Raw genomic sequence first — 14,297 nt, 5'->3', positions numbered from 1 at the left:
TCAGCTTGGACTGATGGGGAGAGAAGGGAGAGAGTCAGGAAATGTCCAAATCAGGGAAGTCACCCAGCAAAGGGAGTCCTGTGGACTCCCTGAGCATGAAGGTGGGATGGGGGTGGTCCTGGGACCAATGTCCCTCCTGGGCGCTTGATCGCTGGGTGCCTCCTCTCGGTTTCCTTCCAGGGCCACCGTGCTGTGATTCGCAAGGCAGCCCCGGGGGCGGGCACTGCAGCCAGGGGCCATCAGAGCCCTCCCACATTCCCTCCCTGACTTGGAGGCTGAGAAGTTGAGCGTTCTGCCTCATGAAGCGCTCCTGGAGCAAATGGGAACTTAGACCCCCTAAGGCGATGGGTAAAGAGCAGTTCAGCAGCTGCTCCAGCCTGCGCCCAGCTGCCACAACTGCCATTTTGACACGGTAGCTTTCGGCGTGCGGAGGGGAGAGATGGCATTTCATGGCAGGGGGCCTGAAGCAACAGACAGGATCCCCCATGAAGACTCGGAGGGTGGAGGAGGTGAAAGGCTTCAAGTGTGGGTTACGAGGCTGGAACCCAGCAGGCCGGATGCTTGCTCATTTTAATTGGTGCCTCCGCCGGCCTGGTGACACAGGCATTCTGCCTTGGCGAGGCCCTAGGAAAGCCAGGGGACCAACTCCGGCGGAGCCAAATGCCCAAGCCCCCTGGGAAGCTGTGAAAATCTAACTGCTGTTCGGTCTCCAGTTGCCATGCTGCTTTTGCTTCCCAGCTTGGCAGTGACCACCTGCTGTGCCAGGAGTGGGCCAAAAAAGGATTCAGATCTTGGCCTGGGTTCAGCACCCCCGCTCATGCACTATGATCTTCCAAAGAAGAGGCCTAGTCTCTGGTCATGACAATAATGCCTAGGACTGGCTGAGCACTTACCATGGGCATCACACATGTGATCTCGCTAAATCCCCACGATAACTCTACTGGAAGATACCATCATGATCCTACCCTACAGATGAGGAGGCCGGGGCTTAGAGATGCTAAGTTCCACACTCACCTAGGACTGGAAGCCTGCAGCTCAACTCCAGACCCCAAATGCTTAACCATTCCACCACTCAGGGTATCACAAGTGACAAAAGCTACCCAAGTCCTTGGGCTTTATTTACCGTTTGGCAAGTATGCTGGGGAAGCTTGGTCAGAGAAAGAACAACAGACACAGATTTCTGTGATGGAGCACCTACCTTGGGGTTGGTCACCCCTGGGAATACAGCCCCACAGCTCTATCCCAGCTCGTGTTGGCTACATTGCCCTGAGGCCAACAGCTCTGGCCCCCCCTTGACTAAGACAGGTGACAGCTGGCTCTGGCTGCAGGAAAACTCTGGAAAAGGAGCCAGGGTTCCTGCCATGTGTTGGCCCCTGCAAATGGGCAGTGGCCCTCCACCTTGTACTGGGTCCCAGGTTAACTCCTGATGATACATTAGGCATCGGGGCAAAGGAGGGAGAGGGGGTCCTCTGCTCTATCACCTTAGACCTTATCCCTGCATGGCCTGTCACCAGAAAGCCATGAACCACCAGCACCAAAGTAGCGCACGAGACAAAGTGCCCTGCTCAAGCCTCAGCCACCGCCTTGCCCGCAATCCTTTTATGACCCAGAAAAGACCGACAGTACAGGCCCACCTGAGGCAGCTGTTGGGTTTAAAGGCAGTGAGAAGGCAAAAGCTGAGCGTGACCGGAATTCCCCTGAAAATCCCTCGCATTGCCCACAACATTCAGGCTCTACGGTCTAGAGATGGTCCAGACCGCTGACTGATGCCCAATGCAGACAGCGGGCGACCTCTAAACTGCAGTCGAACGCCAACCCCACTGACTGTTTTCAAGGTTATTCCTAATTCCATGCTTTAAATACCTTTGCTCGTACCTGCCTCCTTTATCAACCTGACATCCCCTGCCTGTGAGTCATTCATTAGCATTTCAGCAGCTACTCTTATAGCCCAGAGATGTCTGAGTCCTGGATAAAATCCATCCTTTCCCATATAAGGAAAAAAAAAATCCAAACCCTCCAGTTTCCTTTAGGGATAATTCCCCAGCATTGATCATCCCTAGCATAGGGTCAAAGGGCACAGGCGGCACAGCCAGATGCCTGGGGACCGCATCTAAGGAAAGGGCAGAAGTGTTATGGGCTGAATTGTGTCCCCCCTAAAATGTCTATGTTGAAGTCCCAACCCCCAGGGCCTCAGAATGTGACTGTATTCAGAGACAGAGCCTTTAAAGAGGTAATTAAGGTAAAATGGGGTCATATGGGTGAGCCCTAATCCAATAGGACTGGTATCCTTATAAGAAGAGATTAGGACACAGACACACAAGCTGAGGACACAGTGAGAAGGCAACTGTCCAAGAGCCAAGGAGAGAGGCCTCAGACAAACCAACCCTGCTGACACCTTGATCTTGGACTTCCAGCCCCCAGAACCGTGAGAAAACACATTTCCTTTGCTGAAGTACCCCCCGCTGCCCGCTTCTGTGGAATTTTGTCATGGCAGCCCGAGCACACTAAGACAGGGAGTGTGTGGTACAGAGCCAGAGGAAGGCAGCAGTGACAGCTGCTGGCTCAGGGCGGAGGCCCAGGCTCAATCAAGGCACACACCCTCGGAGAGCTGGCTTAGCGCTCAGTGGCAGTCGTGCCCACAGAGCTGCCAATTCTGCTGAAGGCCTCTGTCTACGTTCTTTTTTCGCTTTTTTAAATTGGGACTTGTATGTTTTATTTATAAAAATGATAACGGAAACTCTCTCACTTTTTAAAGACTATTATTAAGTAGCCTGCATTTAGTTTTCTTTAGAGAAATGCTACTTTTCAAGGATTTTGTTTTTATAAAACTTTTTTTCTCTTCCCTTCTGTCTGCATACTACCAATGCCTTAACACCTCAAGGGTTTCTATCAGCCACAGACCGGGGGGGGGGCAATGATGGCAGCCCCCAGGACAATCAGCTGTGCTGGGAGTGATGAGACTCCACCCACTGGTGAACAGAGGCAGGAGGGGCTGCTGCCCACCTCTGACTGGGCCCTCAGACAGCCCTTCCCATGAGCCACCAGGCCTCAGAGACCCAACTAGGTTTATTTGGACCATGACCTGTTGAGTGCCTGCATACGTTAGGCATCAAGCTAGGTGATGCCTAGCTTGATGAATGAACACTTGGGGCCTCGGAGGTGATCAGATGGTTAAACAAGTCATTTCCGCACAGTAAGCAGCCGAAATAATGGAAGCCTAGACCAGATACCAAAGCAGAAAAGGGTGAGTAATTAGCCCCATCGGGAATAGGAGGTTCAGGGAAGGCTTCAAAGAGATGGGATTATCAGCAGGATTGTCAAGACAGAACCGAAGCTCATGAGTAAACAAGAGCCCGGGGAAAGCATGCCAGACACTTACCAGCAAGGCGGAGAGGTTTAAGAATATACCAGGGATTCCGAGAACTAGAATTATGGGTTAAAGCAGGAAATGGGACTGGTCAGGCAAGAAGGCACTAGAACACACATATGCTGGCTAAGGAGCTTGGCCGTCATCCTGTAAGGGACAGGAAGGTCCTGGGGGCGGCAAGCTGGGGAAATTACAGGGCAGACCTCAGAGATACTGTGGGTTCAGTTCCAGACCACTGCGATTAAATGAATATCGCAATAAAGTGAGTCACATGAAGTTTTTGGTTTCCCAGTACATATGAAAGTTATGTCTGTACTATATTGTCGTCTATTAATTGTGCAATAGCATTATGCAAAAAAACAATGCACACACCTTAGTGAAAAAATACTTTGTTGCTAAAAAATGCTAACCATGGGACTTCCCTGGTGGCGTAGTGGTTAAGAATCTGCCTGCCAATGCAGGGGACACAGGTTCGAGCCCTGGTCTGGAAAGATCCCACATGCCGCGGAGCAACTAAGCCCGTGCGCCACAACTACTGAGCCTGCGCTCTAGAGCCCGCGAGCCACAACTACTGAAGCCCACGCGCCACAACTACTGAAGCCCGCGCACGCCTAGAGCCCGTGCTCCGCAACAAGAGAAGCCACCACAATGAGAAACCCACGCACCGCAATGAAGAGTGGCCCCCGCTCGCCGCAACTAGAGAAAGCCCACGCGCAGCAACGAAGACCCAACGCAGGCAAAAGTAAATAAATAAAATAAATAAATTTTTTTAAAATGCTAACCATCGTCTGAGCCTTCAGTGAATTGTAATCTTTTTGCTAGTAGACGGTTTGAAATATTGCAAGAATTACCAAAATGTGACACCGAGACAGGAAGTGAGCAAATGCTGTTGGGAAAACTGGTGCTGAGAGACTTGTTCGATGCAGGGTTGCCACAAACCTTCGATTTGTAAAAAACGCAGTATCTGTGAAGTGCAGTAAAACAAGGTACGCCCATACCAGGTCAGATCTGTGTTTTAGACGCACTGCTCAGAGAAGCGGGCATGGGGGACCTTGAGAAGAAAGTCAATGCCAAAATCCAAGCATGAAATAAGAAAGGCCCATACGGAGGAGATGGAGCAGGAAGGCCCCCTCTGAAATCTCTCCTTTCCTCTAAGAGGCACTACTGTTTTTCCTAGCCAGGCTTGGTGGGTTATAGCCATTAGTTCTTAGAAATTTTAGCAAATATAGCAGGAAGAGGATGAGATAGGAAACTGAGGCACTAGTGTACTTCGCAGAAAGCACAGTTTCCCTGGACCCCATCAGTTGTTTATTTTGTTTTTCTTAAACGAACTAAAATGAGCCACCGACTTCGCCAAGAAATGAATGGCCTTACTACTAGCGGGCTATCCAAGGTTAGTTTTATTGTCTACTTCGCCTATTTCCCAATCACCAAGAGCCGTCATCATTTCAAAACCTGATCTTGACGCAGAACTAAGCTGCTCTTCCCACTTTGATCCTTCAGGAGAGCTGGACAGCCTGTCATCAACTCTGATACTGTGGGAGGACTTAAAAGTGGCACCCACGACAATGATCAGGAGTCCAATTTAGAACCTTGGTTCTAAACCTGGTTTAGAACCTGGTTATTTCCAGAATGATCCATACCCTCTGCATATCAACCACCCTCCCTCCAGTCCATTCCCTCATTGGCGATGGACTTAACCACTCCCCTCACTAGGGGGTATCCTACTCTGAAGCTGAGACAATGTCACATTCATTTACATCCCTTTCCCCAAAGCACCTTACATGGTAGTGTTAGAGGGAAGATCAGAGAGACACTGCTGCTTGCTAGCTGTGTGACCTTGGACAAGTTGCTTAAGCTCTCTGAGGCTTTGCTTCCCCAGTAAATATGGATAATAACAATAACTCCACCTTGAGGTTATATGATGAAATAATGTATGTAAATGCTAAGGACCAGCACTCACACTCATTAAGGGCTTGTGAAGGAGGAAAAGGAGAGGGAGGAGGGGAGGAGGAGGAAAAAGGGAAGAAGAGGAGGGGAAGGAACTTTGGGGTCAGTCCTGGGTTCAAATCTCTGCTCAACCGCTTGCTTGGCTGTGTGACATCAGGCAAGTTCCTTAACCTCTCTGACTCACAGTTTTCTCCTCTGTAAAATAGGGATAATACTGTCTACCTTGCAAAAAGGATCTTAGTTAGGATAACAGGTAAGAAAGAGCCTGACACTTAGCTTGCCAACTCTAGGGTATTTACGAAGTGGGCCTGAAATCACAGCCACTGATTTCTTGGTCCCGAGTGGCACTTAGGGAAAAATCTGGTCTACTTTCTAACCTTCCTCGATCGCCCAGCTCTGCCACTCTGGATGCGTGAACACGCTAAAGCAAGGAGAGGCCAGTTTAGAGGGAGCCAGGCCTCCCACTGCACTCCCATCCACGGAAACAATGCTGTCCTTCACCACTTCCAAGGGGAGGCTGTTAAGCTCCCTGCATCTTTGTCTCTCTGGACAAAGGAGATGGGAGAGCCAGGCTTATCTTTCCCTGGACCCAAGCAATACCCTGGCTCAACAGTATGGCTTGTAGGTAGAATTTCCATCTGCTAAGGAGACCCTAAAGCACTAGCCCCTGACATCTCAGGACCCTCCATAAAAGGCAAGTTATTTTAAGCCTTTCTTGGACCCAAGGTCTGAGCAAACAAAGCAAATGGCTTCGGGACAAGAAAGGTTTTTAAGGCCTCTCGTTCTGCCAGAAACACACTTAAAATCTAAAAAATCTAAAGCTCACAACCTCTCGCGGGTTCACTTTGTGCTGCTGGGCTTTTGCTTAGAGGAAGACAAAGCAAAACCCCAAACCCTCAAATCAATGGATCACGACAAATGCTTGCCCCCTTCCACCCTGTCCTGGGCAGTACGGGACTGAGTGCCAGTGGGGAGAAGCAGTCAGCTCCACTTGCCTGCCAAAGATCAGGCAGACAGAGGCCAATGTTGAAATCTGTTTCTTTTTTTAACAAGGAATGGGGCAGGGAAGCTAGCCAAGGAGCAGGTTTGCCTGAGGTCCCCACCAAGCATCCATGAACAAAACCAGGGTACCACAGGCGCAAGAGAGGGGAGACGCTGAGGGAAGCAGGGCAGGCTAGTCCTGGAAAGCACCCCTAAATTGAGGGTGCAGGATTAGGACCCCACAGGATTAGTCTCCCAGTAGTTTCTGTGTCAGAACTTGGGAGTCAAACATGGGGTCAGGCATTCAGGTACATGCATCTACCATCAGACCACCAAGCCCACAACTCGCCCCCTGAAACAGAAAAGCTGCACCCCCTCCCCCAGCCCACCCTACCATCTTACTTCTGCTGGGCAGATCCTCTTGGCCCAGGCCGTTGGAGGGAGCCAGTGGGGTGCTGCCACCCTCATCCAAGGTCAGGATGAGAGGAACGTCGTCATCTAAACTCACGGCCATGTTCTCCTCTCCTACAGCCCTCAGGATGTGATGTCCAGAGCTGTAAATAGTCTCTGCTTTGAGCTCCAGTTCAAAGCCACTGGCCCAGAGGTGCTTCTTAGAAACTCCTCCATCAGTGGCATCTTCTAGAGTTTGGGGGATTAAGGAAAAAAAGGACAATTATCAAAATACAACCACTACTGATGAAAATGTTCTGGAATTAGATAGTGGTGATGGTTGCATAACCTTACAAATATACTAAAAACCACAGAATGGTACCCTTTAAGATGTAAGACGATGGATCTTATAGTAATGTGAATTATATTTCAATAAAAAAGAGTATTGCAGTATAATAACACTAAAATTCTGTGCAAGATTAAATACTGAAAAGTTAAGAGTAATTATGTTTGGAGATTGGGATTATGGCTAATATGTTCCCCCTCCACCCTTCTTAACCCTTGTTTGTGTGTGAGTTTCACAGAGGTTTTAAAGACTTAAAAATATATATACATATACAACCATTCAAATCATAGTAGTTAATACTCAGTGAGCGCTTACTATATGCTGGGGCTCTTCTAGCAATTTTTAAGTAAAGCTGATTGAAACTTCATAATAGATGAGTAGGATTATTATCCCCCATTACAGAGGCGGGGACTTAAGGCTTAACTTAAGAGAAGTTAAGTAACTTACTTGTCCAAGAACCCACAGCTGGAAAGCCAAGCTTTGAACTACACAATCTGACTCCAGATCTGTGCTCCCCGCTACCATACTACAATTCCTCCATGTCCCAGCCCTGGTATTTAGGCAGCACTTAGCTCCAATGACCTATAAAGAGTTAGTGTGCCAGGTCATCTAGATTTGCCCATATCACTCTTACTATTCTCCTAGATTTAGGTATTTGGGGAGGAAGGGGAAGAAACTAGAATAGTTTTTTAAGTGATGTCTGGAGTCACACAGCAAAAACGCTCATTCTGAACTCCCAATTCAAAACGGTCAGAACTAGCCTGTTACAGTTCCTATTTATAAACATTCCCATTTCCGCTGAGGAGGACCAAAAGAAAAGCAAACACTCAGCAGATCTAACAGCAGACCTTTGAACTTGAAAACTGCAGCAGGTTCCTTCCTCAAACTGCTGTATTCTGGTCTCGATCAAGTTTGCCTCCAAACTAACCCACTGAATGGCAACCCATCAATTTACTTCCTTCACGAATCACCAGGACAATCCAGGGCAGGCCTCTGTGCGTCAATATCTTCTTAAAATTAGGCAGTAAAAGTGAGCACCATTCTTTGCTGCTAAGCCTGTAGCCCTCTGCCCAGTAAACTTCCGGCGATATATTTTTTTTAAGTTTCCTCCAGCTCGGGGGATTAATTTCACTTTTAAATCTCAGTAGTGGGAAGACAGAAAAGGAAATTCCAAATGAGATGTTACCATTTGGCTGTCTTAAGCATTATATGTTTTATTTTTTTTCTTTTTGGCTTAACTTTTTATCACAGATATTTTCAAATACACTCAAACGTAGAGAGAATATATAAATGAACTTCCTTGTGCTGATCACTCAGCTTTGACAATTATTAACATCTTGTCATTCTCTCCCGTATTTATTTTGAAGGCTGGAGAGTCTATTAACTTTCTCATCAAGAAGAGCTGTTTTAATTGTATCATTGTTATCAAAATAGCTACTGGTTTTTATTTTAACTGTATAATATATGACTGGTTGCTTGCAATGCATGCATTAGCTCTGTGGCTCTCAGCTGGGGTGATTACCCCGCCACACACACACATTAGCAATGTACGGAGACATTTCTGATTGTCACAAGTAAGGGGTAATAGTAGGTAGAAGCCAGGGATGCCCGGAAACATCCTACCATACACAGGTGAGACCCACCACAACATGGAAATATGTGGCTCAAAATGTGAATAGTGCTGCTGTTAGGAAATCTTACTTGGCTAATGTCCCCACTTCACAGGTGAGGAAACTGAGGCTTAGCAGGGTTAACTTAACCTGCTTCTTGTAAATAAACAGCAGGGAAGTGATAAGAGTCCAGATTTCAACCCAGGCAGTCTGAATTCAGGGACCTTCCCCACTTAACCATTACCCTTCATCTCTTCCCAGACGGTCCCCTCATCTGAATTCAAACTCATTATTTTACAGAGAGGGAAAAGTGAGGCCCAGAGGAGAGAAGGGACTTGCCCAGGGTCACAGTGCTTCTCCCTCTGTTGAGGAGCCAGAAGGGAAGGGTCACCCCTAGGGACAGGTCCTAGGGAAAGAGGGCAGGCAGGCTCTTGCGGGGTGGGTCGCCTGAGGGCGCCAGGGAAACAAGCAGACAAGGGACGAGGGGTACGAAGAGGAGTGCGGGCTCCCGCTCCACGTGCTCGTCTTTGCGCCCCTTCTCCCCGCCCCGGGCTTCCCCGGGCGATCCCTACGCTGGGGTCCCCGCGACCAGGGCTGGAGGGAGAGAAAAGCGGCGATGACTTCCCCGCAGGCCCTCTTGGCCCTACCTGCCCGCCTCCCACGTTCCAATGCCCTCACTCCGAGACCCCTGACCCCTGACCCCTGCCCTCTCCATCTGGCCAACCCTCACACCCCTTGAATTCTTACATGCGCCGCCCCAGCAACCCGGACCGCGCGCCGGGGTCCGCACCGCGCAGCCCAGCCCTCCGGCGCCGCCGCCAAAGCCACGAGCCCGGAGCTGTTGCAGCTGCAGCGGCCGCCGCAGCCACCGCCACTTCAGCCGCTGCCACCACAGCAGCTGCGCCAGCTCTCCCATCCACCGCCTACTGTCCCTTCCACCGCCCCGGCCCCGCCCCATTTTTCCTTCACCGCTGCCTATTGGCTACCTCGGCTGTTATGATGAGCTCTGATTGGTCAAGTCTTACGTCCTTCCCCAGTTCTTGCCTGCTGCTAATGCAGGACCCCCTGCCTGCCTCCTTGAGAAGGGGCGGGACGGAGAAGCTCCGCCCCTTTCCCTTCCGTTTCTCCCCGCCTTACTCGGTCAGCCCAACCCAGAGGGAGGCCCGAGTCTGCCAATTGGTGGAGGGTTGTAGAGACGGTGCTCCTGATTGGTCAGTCCTCAGGAGGTGGAACGAACTGAGAGGAATAAGGAATTTAATGGTGAAAAAGAAAGTCAATCAGACGCTGAGTCCCGCCTTCTGAGATTGGCCGGTAACCTAGCAACGCAGGCACCTTGGTGGTTACCACGGATAGAAAAACCTGAAGCCCTCCGAGCAGGTGAATGACTTTGTGGGGAAGGGCTGGGAATGATGAAGAGATGTTGAATGGGGTCTAGCCCTCTATCCTTTGGCTCTCTGAGGAATCAGTAGCCCCCCACCGTGAGCCCGTCCCCAACTGAGCCCCTGCCTCCGTTTGGACCTCCCTCTCGACCCCCTGCAAGGACTACTGGGCATCCTCTACTCTGCCCCTCCACTTGTCCACTTCCTCATCCGTAAAACGTGGATGATACTAGTCAAGTGGAGTCGCATCAAAGTTAACTACTTTCAAGTCAAACATAGGTGCTGGGAGTGAGAGTGTAGTTTATAAGTCCGCTACCATTCCACCCAAAGGCCTATACATCCCAGGGTGAGCATCCAATGAAAGTGCGTGTTTAAATCAGGTAATTTTGATTATACCAATTTTGGCCTTTTGTGCTAACTTTAGAACTTAACTCCCGTCCCCGTCCTTAAAATATGATTTCATTTACATACTTAAGACAAAGGGTTTGTTGTGAGGATTAACTAAGGCAGAAAGTAGAAGAGTGGTTGCCAGGGGCTGGGGGGAGGGGAAAACAGGGAGTTATTATTTAATAGGTACAGAGTTTCAATTTGAGATGATGAAAAAGTTCTGGAGGTGGATGGTGGTTACGGTTGCACATAGATGTGAATGTAACAATTTAATGCCACTGAATTTAAAATGGTTACAAAGGTAAACTTTGTTATGTATATTTTACCACAATAATAATTTTAAAAATCAACTATAAAGCTGGACAAAACCATCTAGTGCTATGTTAGCACACTGAAAATCAACCGAAGTCATACAACACGCTGAGAGTTTTTATTCATAAAACCACCGAACTTCAAGTTTGTGCTATACTTACCTGAGACTTCTCTGATTTCCCCACCCCCAGTTCTATGGGCATAATAGTTCAACCAGGGTGGGTAGCCCCCTGAATACCAACAGCTTCACTGTTACTGTCTGATGGGGCTCACTTGGTTTGAAGGAGTATTGGCTAAAGTGGCAATCTTGGTGGGAAGAGAACAGGGGAGGCCGGCAGCTCTAGCAGTCCAAGGTTGTAATCCTATTTGGCACAAACAATGGACTGAAAGCTTGGAGTTCCTGGGGAGTGAGGCAGCCATAGGGGGCCTGATGAGCTCTGTGTACATCTTGGTTGACTAGAGGTTATGCGCATGTGTAGCAGAGACCAGAGCAGGCCCAAGCCACTTACTCCCTGGCCATTGGAGCCTGTGTAGACGTGCTGAGTGCGTGCTGCACTTTCCATGGGAGAACAGAAGCCTTACTGGCTCAAAGTTTGAGCACAACCTCGGACTGACTTTTGGCTGAATATTAAACTATGTGGATACAGAGGCGACCCCTAGGAAGCCAGGTTTAAAAATAAAAATATGAAAAAAAAATTAAGCAGAGACATCAGTAGCTGCCCATTGTGGAGGAGACCGACTTGACAGATTTAGTCCAGGAAGTAAATTACCAAACACCCAAGCAAAACAAGAACAACAATCATTAGGAAGGAAAAAATACCACGTTGCTACCAAAAAAAAAAATCTTCCCTCTAAAATTTCCAGTGTTCAATAAAAATTGTGAGACGTGTGTAAACGTACTCAGGAAAAAAAAGCAGTCAACAGAAAGTGTCCCTATGTGTCCCTAGATGTTGGCTTTAGCAGACAAAGGCTTCAAAGAAGCTATTATAAATATGTTCAAAGAACTAAAGGAAGCCATGTTTAAATAATTTTTAAAATGTAGGCTAACAATGACCCATCAAATAGAAAATATTTAGTATTCCAGAATAGACTATGATAAATTAAGATGCATATTATAATCCCTAAGTCAACCACTAAGAAAACAACTCAAAAAAAATTTTTTAAATCAACAGAAGAATCAAGAGTAGACTAAAAATATTTATTTAACACAATAAAAGGCATTAAAGAAATAACACAGGAACAAAACGTGAGATGAGATGAAAAAACATAGCAAAGTGGCAGATGTAAATCCAACTATCTGAATAATTTAATGTAAATTATTAAATGTAAATGGAAAAAACACTTCAATCAAAAGGCAGAGCTTGCCAGACTAGATTTTAAAAGTGAGACTGAACTATATGCTGCCTACAAGAGACTCACCTTAGATTCAAAGACACAAAGGAGTTGAAAGTAAAAAATTGGAATCCATGCAAAGAGTAAGCATGAGAGAGCTGGAGAGGCCATATTGCTATCAGAAAAAATTGATTTTAAGGCAAAAAATATTGCTAGAACAAAGAGGGACATTTTATATTGATAGGAAGGTCAGTACATCAGGAAGATATAGCTAGACTGACCAAGAAAGTAAAAGACACAAATTACCAAAATCAGAACTGCAGAAACTTAAAGAATTATAAGGAATATTATGAACAACTTCATGCCAAAAAAAGACAACTTAGATAAAATGAATGAATTCCTAGAAAAACAAATTATTAAAATTGACCCAAGAATAAAGAGAAAATTTGAATAGACCTATAACAAGTAAACAGATTGAATTAGAAATATATAGTCTTCAGGAATTCCCTGGCGGTCCAGTGGTTAAGACTCAGCACTTTCACTGCCATGGGCCTGGGTTCGATTCCTGGTCCGGGAACTAAGATCCCACAAGCTGTGCGGCGTGGCCAAAAAAACCCAAATCTTCCCTCAAAGTAAAGCCCAGTGCTAGATGTCTTCACTGGCGAATTCCAAATAGTTAAAGAAGAAAATAGTGGGAAAGTCAAGAGTGAGAAGGCGTAAGTTCTGAGGTCACTGTTCACGCCTTTTCTGAATATTATAAAGTTGTTAGTAGAAAGCAAAAACCTATCCCACAGTTCCCTTTCCCAGACTTCACCCTCTACCAAGCCTTTTGATTGAAAGAAACAGTAACAGAGGCTGCAGAGTCAGTATCAATATCCTTGCCTCCAGGCTGGATAGGCTGCCCCGGGGAATCCCAGCCAGACCTCTGCCCTGGCTCAGGGAGAGGCATCCCTTGGGAACACATTCCAGGCATGGTTAGATGTAAATGCCAGGGCTTTAGCTTGGGATTTTCACGTGATTTACAGTAAAAAAAAAAAAAAAAAAAAAGGGAATTCCCTGGCAGTCCAGTGGTTAGAGCTCCACACCTCCACACTTTCACTGCAGGGGACACGGGTTCAGTCCCTGGTCGGGGAACTAAGATCCTGCAAGCTGCATGGCTTGGCAAAAAAAAAAAAAAAATGGAATTAAAGGGGTAAGTCTTTCCTGCCTACTCAGTTGCTAAGTTCCCCACATGTACTTCCCTTTTTCCCTAGGAGAAAAGCGCTCTGGGCAATGAGGCTGATGCACCACGTGATTTATCCCTCAACATATAAACATCGTCACTCCCCGTTGAAGAGAGCTTTTAACTCTCCAAAGGGCTTTCCTGTCTATTGAACCATCCCTTCTCCACTTAGCTCCCTTTTGATGTGGCTAAGACAGGTGTTGTGTCACCAGGTGCCAAGGAGATAAGGGACTTGCCTAGACTTATTCCAAGAGCCCCTGACAGGAGAGAGTCATGCACCCAGGGCTCGTAAGACCCAACTTGTGAATCTGATCTTGATTCTGTAACTGATGGTGGCTTTAGATGGTGCTGAGGTCAGCTCGTCAGACAGAGCTGGGATAGGCTTGGGCAAGCCTTCCTTTGAATCTGGATAGAGCACTGGACTTAGCATGGGGGAGGCCAGGAGTTTTACAGGGAAGCCAGGCCGTTGTGGTCTAGACCAGTGGTTCTGAACCAGGAGCACCCCACCCACACTCCACGGGGACATTTGGCAACGTCTGGAGATATTTCATCTCCAACTGATCAGAGCTAATGGTGGGAGAAGGGTGCTACTGGCATCAAGTGGGTAGAGGCCAGGAATGATGCTAAACATTCTACAAACACACAGGACAGCCTCCCCAGGAGAGAATTATCTGACCCAAAATGTCAGTAGTGTGGAGATTGAAAAACCCTGTTCTACACTGGTATTTTCACACAAGACAAGTGCTACACACACACAAAAAAAACCCTGTTCTACACTAGTATTTTCACGCAAGACAAGTGCTACACACACACACACACACCCCTTTTCCCTTCAGGCCCTAGTTAGTGGAACTGAAAGCAAAAGGGATTGAAAATCAAGACCATTTGAGGGCTTCCCTGGTGGTGCAGTGGTTGAGAATCCGCCTGCCGATGCAGGGGACACGGGTTCGTGCCCCGGTCCGGGAAGATCCCACATGCCGCGGAGCGGCTGGGCCCGTGAGCCATGGCCGCTGGGCCTGCG

At 47.7% G+C, this 14,297-nt stretch overlaps 1 protein-coding gene across 1 annotated transcript in view; it reads left to right on the top strand.

The window, feature by feature from the left end:
* The first annotated feature begins 9,961 nt into the window (after nucleotides 1-9,961).
* Nucleotides 9,962-14,297, top strand: part of IQCD (IQ motif containing D) — a 23,064-nt gene continuing 18,728 nt past the window's right edge. Inside the window, exon 1 of the mRNA XM_007104640.3 lies at nucleotides 9,962-10,021. The gene's annotated coding sequence lies outside the window, so the exon portion shown is untranslated. The remainder of the gene's footprint in view (nucleotides 10,022-14,297) is intronic.

The sequence above is a fragment of the Physeter macrocephalus genome, unplaced genomic scaffold, assembly GCF_002837175.3.
Source record: "Physeter macrocephalus isolate SW-GA unplaced genomic scaffold, ASM283717v5 random_407, whole genome shotgun sequence".
NCBI classification, from domain to species: domain Eukaryota; kingdom Metazoa; phylum Chordata; class Mammalia; order Artiodactyla; family Physeteridae; genus Physeter; species Physeter macrocephalus.
The sequence above is the reverse complement of the archived record's forward strand: the minus strand, read 5'-3'. Positions and strand labels throughout refer to the sequence as shown.